Source organism: Nannobrachium achirus, assembly GCF_963921795.1.
Source record: "Nannobrachium achirus genome assembly, chromosome: 7".
In the NCBI taxonomy this organism is placed as follows: Eukaryota; Metazoa; Chordata; class Actinopteri; order Myctophiformes; family Myctophidae; genus Nannobrachium; species Nannobrachium achirus.
The window spans coordinates 22754329-22762556 of record NC_137816.1 but is presented as its reverse complement, the minus strand read 5'-3'; positions in this window follow the sequence as shown (position 1 = coordinate 22762556).

The following is an 8228-nucleotide window of genomic DNA, read 5'->3' as shown; positions in this document are numbered from 1 at the left end:
TAACCACCAGACATGATATTGTCAGCTTATTGTGTGTGTGTGTGTGTGTGTGTGTGTGTGTGTGTGTGTGTGTGTGTGTGTGTGCGTGTGTGCGTGTGTGCGTGCGTGCGTGCGTGCGTGCGTGCGTGCGTGCGTGCGTGCGTGCGTGCGTGCGTGCGCGTAAAGGTTTGAAGAGACAACTGCTGTACCGGGGGGTGGGTGGGTGTGTTTGTGTGTGCGTGCGTGCGTTTTAACATCATCAGTTGATATTGCGCCTGGCCTGTGTGCGCCCAAAAGTGCTGGTCACCATTTGGAAGACACATGCACACACCAAGGCTCATACAATACGTGCTCACTCTCACACACACACACACGCACACACACCATGTTTGTATTACTATATATACACGTATGCACACAACTTCAAAACCGGTTGTCCCTCCTCCGTGGCCTGCTACAAAGCGGGGGCAGCGCTTGGGGAAGGCAGCACATTTGAAGACATAAGCCCCAGGCTTCTCATTCTCAAACTCCCGACACTCTCTGATACCGAAGACAAGACACTGTATAAAGTCACTCCCCCCGCAGCGGCACTCTTATCTGCGCCGCTACGTATAACACTATCTCCGAGAAGTAGGACAGGGTTAAGGTTCGAGGTAATCCCTCTCTTTCCATTCTTCTATGAAACATATGCCCACTCCGTAACAAGGGGGAGAACTAATTATAGACTTGTAAAGGGGAAAAAGATAATACAGTTGTAGCGATTGCATTGTGCCCCGGCGCTGGGGCTGTGCATGTGGACAATGGCGTGTAATGACAGCTTTATCTGGTTCCCAGTGTTCCTATACCAACCTACAAAGCCCTGTAATTATGTGAGATGCCCGCAGAATGGCAGACGCGCATTGGGGCACACTGGGCAATGTCACGGAAGGCAGTACCATGTCCCTTGAAATTTTCTCTGTTTGTGTGTGTGTGTGTGTGTGTGTGTGTGTGTGTGTGTGTGTGTGTGTGTGTGTGTGTGTGTTAGTATCAGTGGTTCTCAACCTTTTTTTGAGCGGAGCTAGCCGCTCCAATCTGTGAGTTTGTGTGCCTAACCATGTATATATATATCCAGTGTTATTCCATTGTATTCCATTGTCCTTTTTTCTGATTGGACAATATAATGATGAGCACATATCTATAAATCATCATCATACATCATCTACAAACTGTACTTGCCGAACCCACACTGTTTCTTTTTTGTATTTATACATTTTTTTGGGAGTTCCGTGGCCTAATGCATACCGGTATTAAACTGCGGGTCCTTGAAAAGGAAAAGTTTGAGAATCACTGTGTTAGAGAGGGCACGTGTTTGTGTGTGTTTATGTACATCTGTTCCTACGTGGGCAAACGTGTGGCACTCACCACCGTCCATTCAGGCGCTCACTGTACAAAGAAAGTCAGTAAAAAATAAACATGTGGGCTAAAGGTTTATTCACCAAGGCTTGCAAGTCAGACCCTCAACCGTGGCTATTTCCAGCACCACATGCACGCAGGCAGGGTGGTGTAAACACATAGGTGGAGGGCCGAGAGGCCTGTCATTATGTCCCATGATTGAGCTGTTATTTTATATATTATTTTTGTTATGGTTTTTTGGACAATGAAAAATACACAGACTTTGTGCTATGATGGTGGAGGATGTAATATTATAAAACCACAGAGTGGGGTTATTGTTCGGGTCGCTTAGTTATACTATCTGCGTTACAACCCGCACAGCTTCTCATTAGGGTTTTCTCGGCACCACAGCCGTGCCCTACGGTACTGATCTACACCATGTATCACAATAACAAGTTGTAGCACACGGCCACATCAAAGTAGAGCCAGAGACTCCATGGTTAACCTTTTCAAAGGCTAACGTTTCAGTTTTTTCGGTACGACCAACACAAGCTGCCGTCCTGCACGGATCATGAATTTTAATGCTCTCAACGTCGTTGGCATGATGATACTTAGGCTACAAGTACAAGACGGTTCTTTAGTGGTGCGTGTGTGTGTGTGTACTTGCAAAGGCTGTGTCGCATTTATCACGTCTGCTTTTCACAGGCGTTCTGCTGAGTGACATTCAAGAATGACTTACTGGACAAATAACTCAATGTCACTGGTCAAACTTTGTCGACCACTAAAACATGGGCTAACTGTAAGGCCAGTAGCAGGGACGTGCAGAGAATGTCAGAGAGGCAGGGGCCGAAATTTCTAAAAGGGCCTTTTGGTGAAAATATCAAAAATAGCAGACCTACAAGCTCACAACGCGTTGCAGGTCGGCTATTTCCGGTGCTTGATACCACACTGAACTATAGCATAATCAAGTCAATACTGGAGATGTGATGTGAAGCATGGACTTCTACACAGAGAGGGCAATTCTTTCAACATAAGATGATGCATTCAAGTTCAGGAGAGTTTGGACAAGGCAATTATCTTGAATGCTGCCTTCAGGTATGGCATGGAAAGAGGGAATTTGCATTTCTTTCACCAGAGTAAAAACTGCATCCATGGTCTGGAGAGGGCACTTTTTACAGACAGGGTAAAAGGGCAGGGGCTCACGGCCCCTTTGATGTCTATGTGTGCACGTGCCTGCGTGCATGTGTGTGTCTGTGACTGTGCGAGTGTGCGTGCGTGTGTGTGTGTGTTTGTGTACCTTCTCACATATCAAACCAAAGTAATGTTTGACTTCACATGTGATGATGATGTAGAGTGTGTTGGGACTCCCAGTGTGCCTCTCCTCCCTCTGGCGTTCCTGAGGTTCAAGGAGAGAGAAGGAGAACAGGTCTCCCTTTCTCACACATCCGTCACTCTCTCCCTCTCTCTCTCTCTCTCTCCCTCTCTCTCCCTCTCTCTCCCTCTCTCTCCCTTTCTCTCTCTCTCTCTCTCTCTCTCCCTCTCTCTCCCTCTCTCTCCCTCTCTCTCCCTCTCTCATGCTCTGTGACGGTGCAGAGTCATCTGGCAGTGAACCGTCTCCTGTCAGGAAAGATGAGGAAGAGGAGTGGGGACAGACGAAGGTCAGGGTCGCAGAGACACTCCATTAGCAGGGCTTTAGCCTGAGCTGAAGGGGGCATGGGGGGGAGGGCAGGTACGCCAGGGAGTTGGTGGCATATGCCACAGACAACCCCCAGCCCCGCGGTCACCTCGTGACAGAGCACTTACCACAGCGACAGCAGGGCCAGCGCTCGGTGAGGGGCCACCCAGAGGCTGTGTCCTGGGGCATGGCCACCAGGCTGGGCTGGCCTGGGATGGACGGGTGCATGGCTCCCATGTTGTAGTCTTTCTGTGCTGTACTGAACTGAACTGAACTTTGTGCAACATTCCCCTAAAATGTAGTCTTCCTGTAATCAACTGAACTTTTTGCAACATTACCCTAAAATGTTAAGTGCACAATGTGTCCACTAACTAACTTCAACCTTATTTATTTTTTGAGTTCATGCTGCTTTTACCACTTTGTCGCTGTCTGGCAGAGAACCTTGTATGTCCAAAACTATAACTTTTCAGGAAATGGGGAGAAATAACCTGTTTTCCAGTGTATCCAATGTAGTTTTTATTAAGTCACTAGCTCTTATTTATAAAACCGACAGACAGACTTAATCACTTTAAACCTGCCACAACACAGTACTATACAATATGAAAAAACACAAAAATATGGAGACACAAGATTTCAGTTCGACAGCAATGACTTGTTAATGTCTCATTAAACTCGTTCACACTTTGCTGCAGTTGAATCCTACCATGGTTTGAATATGCAAATAGTTTCCCGGAATTCATCTGTCTGGGAGGATGATTTATTGTCGGGTTGAATATGGGATAATAAATTGATTTGGTGTGGCAAATGTATAATTTCCTTTCATCTGCCTCTCATTTTGTTTCTTCAATTATCTTCTAAGTTCTCTCTTTATTCAAACAAATGCAGCCTTTTTGTTATAGAATGTTCTCTGAAAGTGAAAACTCTGTATCCCAATGTGCATATGCATATTTAATGATTCAGTTAAGCAATGTCATGGTTGTGCATTATTAATAAGATTGGGGAAAACATTTGCAAATAGCATTACTGTGTAATGTCTATCCTCACTATTATAGTACAGCTGTTTTGGAGGGGGTAAATGAAATACATTTCATTTCAATGTAAATATTTCAACATCCTAGAAGATTCTTTCCTGAAACACAGTTTAAGCACTTAAACCCTATAGTTCGTTGACAGGTGTCCCTCAGGGATCTATCCTTGTCCCCTCCCTTTTCCCCTCTATACCAAATGTCTTAGCCCAAAATAGCTGACATACAGTATAAGCTCACAACATGATCATGTCATGTTGTGACACATGTGACCTTGTAGATCTGCTAATGTTCACCTATTATGCCTAGAATAGGGACGACAGCGTTCAAGTGGTTAAAACGTAATGTTTCTTGATGCATTATGACTTAGTAACAATCCATAATGTGCTGTAGTTTCTACTGTATGTATCTCTCTCTCTCTCTCTCTCTCTCTCTCTCTCTCTCTCTCTCTCTCTCTCTCCAAATGTGATATAATATCTCCTTTTGGAATAAACACTACATATGGAGACATAACAATTGAGTCTGTAAACACAGTGGTAAGAGGTGAGTAATAACAGCCTATTGTCAGGCGCCTCTGTCCTAAAGGCAGCTCTTCCTTGGCTCTCGCTCTTGTTAGTGTCTGAGAGCAGCAGCAGTCCACACGCAGCACACAGGAAGATGGATAATAAGTGTGTCTACTTCACCATTTTTATAGTCAGGCAGTTTCCAGACTACTCAGTGCCAAGCTGTCTTCATTAGGCCCCCGGTTAGACCCCGTCTCACCTGGCTGACTGACGGAGCACAGCCAGTGATGAGGCTCCATTAGACCACTGCACAACTCTCAGTGGACTGCCTATTACTGAGCAGCCCTCTCAATTCTCTCTCTCTCTCTCTCTCCACTGACCAGGCTAACCCCTGGAGTCCCCTTAATGCCCAGGCGGTTGAGAGGCCGGCCAATCAGATGTGATGATGTTAAACCGCTCTCCAATGAATACCCTTCACTGTGCATCAGAGACGGCCGCTGTCCACTCAAGTGATTAGGAGGTGAGTTCATCTTCAACTCTCGCAGTTCGCCCCCGGGATAGAGAGGAACTTGCAGTTTGTAACAGTGTACGACTTCAGAACTTAGCTTTCGGAGAGGGATTTCAAACGTAATGCAAAACAAAAGAGTTTCCTATGATTGAGACTTTGATGAGAGGTGACACTCTTGGATCAGTGTTGGGTCTGGACCCAAAAGTGGGCCTACGATCAAGGCTGGGAAGCAGAAGCGGATCCATTTGAGGAATCCGTTCCAATGCTGCAAGAACTGACCACATCGAACCACATTTTAGTTAATGTTTCCTGCTAAGGATTCTCTGATTCGTCTTCACTCTTTACAAGTCTGTCTTAGAGCGCAGCATAAGCACTGTGCCGCACGCCACTACACTATCCACACAGCCCTGCTCATGATAGCCAGGGGGAAAACAGCTACAATGAGCCTACATACTGTGTACACATTCACTCATATCAGAAACTGTATGATACATAATGTTGTGTTAGTAAATGAGAGTCTGCAATTTGTTGTCTAAAAGTGAGTACAGTATAGACTATTTAATGTATTTGTAAAGGTCAGACATAAGTAATGCATTAGCAAGTGAAACATTTTCTCTGCAATTTTCCGTACAAAATGATCACTAGAACTGTCCCGAAGAGATTACGCAGACCTCAATTACTGGTTGTTCCTCAGTACAATGCTAACATCATTATTGTAGCTCAGGAAAAAAAAAGAAAAACTTTCTTTCAAAGCAACCAACCATTACGATTCCAACTTTTGACAAAAAACATTTACATAATATTGGCCCACATATCCAGTACAATCCCCTGCTAATCGCAACGCTCAAATGCCCAGGAAATATCTACCCTTTTCCATCCTTTTTTCCATGCAGGCTATCTTGAGATTTGGCAAAAGATAGACGCTAGAGAAAGTGAAGTCTGGGTAGAGGTTGCATTAAACAGGTACACTCAGGCTTAAATGAAAGTGGTTGGATCCCTCCTGTGACATACTTTTAAAGGCAGACGTAAATGGCATGCATGGCATCGATCCCCAGAATGTGTCACTGTCTCAGCCGACGGAGGCGGGTGGAGGAGTGAAGGGGGAGTTAAAAGTGGAGGTGGAAGACGGCCGGTCTCACGAGTGCGTCGGTGTGAAGATCTGAAAGCCGGGCGGACGGCGGAATCATGACGGGCACAGATCAGCCCAGTCGAGGTGCCTGTCAAGTCATAAACAAGTCAATAAGCCTCTGTCACCTCTCATCGCTCACCGATAGGAGTGCTGCTACGCGATTTCTAAACCACTTGTACACTCCTCACCCCCACCTGTCAACCCACATAGAGTCAGCAAGGGGAATAGGCCCTCCCCTTCCTCTTAGGACCACTCAACAATTCGGCCACTCAGCCACTCATATCGACAGCTTATGAAACAGCTTTCCCTCTAAAGTGTATTATCCGTTGCCTCTGATGCGATTGGGGGGAGGGGGGGCTCTCTCCTGAGCTCATGCCAGATTGCTGCCATGCCAGATTCCACCGTCTAGTCCTGAGAGCTGCAGCAATTCACCTGCGGGAGGATTTATCTAATAGTGTCCGGATTGACAGCAGCTAAAAACATTTTACAGCAAACCAACAGTTGCTTCTATACACGTCCTCATGTGCAACATTCAGACTGTGTCTAATGCTTGATTTATGCTCAGTTGTATGGCCGGTGTCTCACATTGAAAAATAGGAGCAAAGAATATATAGCAGCATGTAGAGCTACTACCGTACAACAAAAGTATAAACAGATAGACATTTATTGATCCCGTCGGGAAATTCAGTCATCATGGCAGACAGTACGGAAGTTATGAAACACATATACAGAAAAAGAGATACAGCTCGATACAGTAATAAATAATTGAAAAGTAAACAGGTAGTAATGCGAAGGGATTGGGAATAAAGTAGCCAACACCAAAGAGGTTTTGGGTATACTACAAAGTGCACTGTGCACCAGCAGTTCTTTGCTTGGCAGACAGCAGTAGAGGAGGTGTTCGGGTGAAGTCAGATTCAAGGCCTGTACGATGAACACTTGAAGAAACGGATGAAGAAAAAGACTTTGAAAAGGACGGCTATAGCAGCGTAATTACTGGTCAAATTAGCTCAAATACCATAGTGTCATGCTTACGCATACTGTATGCGTGCGGCGTGCGCGTGTGTGTGTGTGTGTGAGAGAGAGATTCTTTTTTTCCTATACAGTACATTTTTTAGAACAGTTGAGTGAGCTTCACTTTTTTACAATGGGTTGTATTTGCTGTGCAGTCCAAAGACTTGGCAGTACTTTTGAGACTCCAAGTCAATAAAGTAGAAAAGGGAAGTTGTATCAATTCCCCCATCATCATCTCTCTCTCTCTCTCTCTCTCTCTCTCTCTCTCTCTCTCTCTCTCTCTCTCTCTCTCTCTCTCTCTCTCTCTCTCTCTCTCTCTCTCTCTCTCTCTGGAATGACATTTTAACATTTCCTCTTCACATCAGAGAACACAGAACATGAGAAAGAGAACAGAGAAAGAATATGACCCACCCTTTCCCTTTTTCTTCTCCCCTGTTTCCTTTGCTGTACTCACCCTCTCTCTCTCTCTCTCTCTCTCTCTCTCTCTCTCTCTCTCTCTCTCTCTCTCTCTCTCTCTCTCTCTCTCTCTCTCTCCATCACTCTCTCATTCCCTCCCTTGCCTCTCATCTTTAATTTTCTCTGGCGCTTTATTGCTCTTCTCAGCCCTTCCTTCACTCTCTGCCACACATGTGAGATAAAAGGTGAATTCTGGCACACCCAGTCTTCTTGGACAGCTCTGCTCTGCTCTCCCCCTCCTCTGGAAAGGAGGGAGAGAAGGAGTAGCAGAAGAGAGAGGGCTTGAAGAACAAACAGCCTGCTGTGATAGTGAAAGCAGACAGTGGGTCTTCTTGGCACCCACGCAGGTCCTGTGCTTTGTTGTGCAGTTTGGACGCTTTGGGACGGAGATACCATCAGTTTACTGTTTTAACAGGCTTTACACAAGACACCGTTTTATGTGGAAATACAAGCGGCGACTGTAAAATGCCATTTTAAGACATCAAAACATAAGGAGTGAATTACAGGGCTGCAGAACGGTCAGACAAAATAAAAAAATGCTGCTTTTACTCTCTTCCAAGTCAAAGCTTGC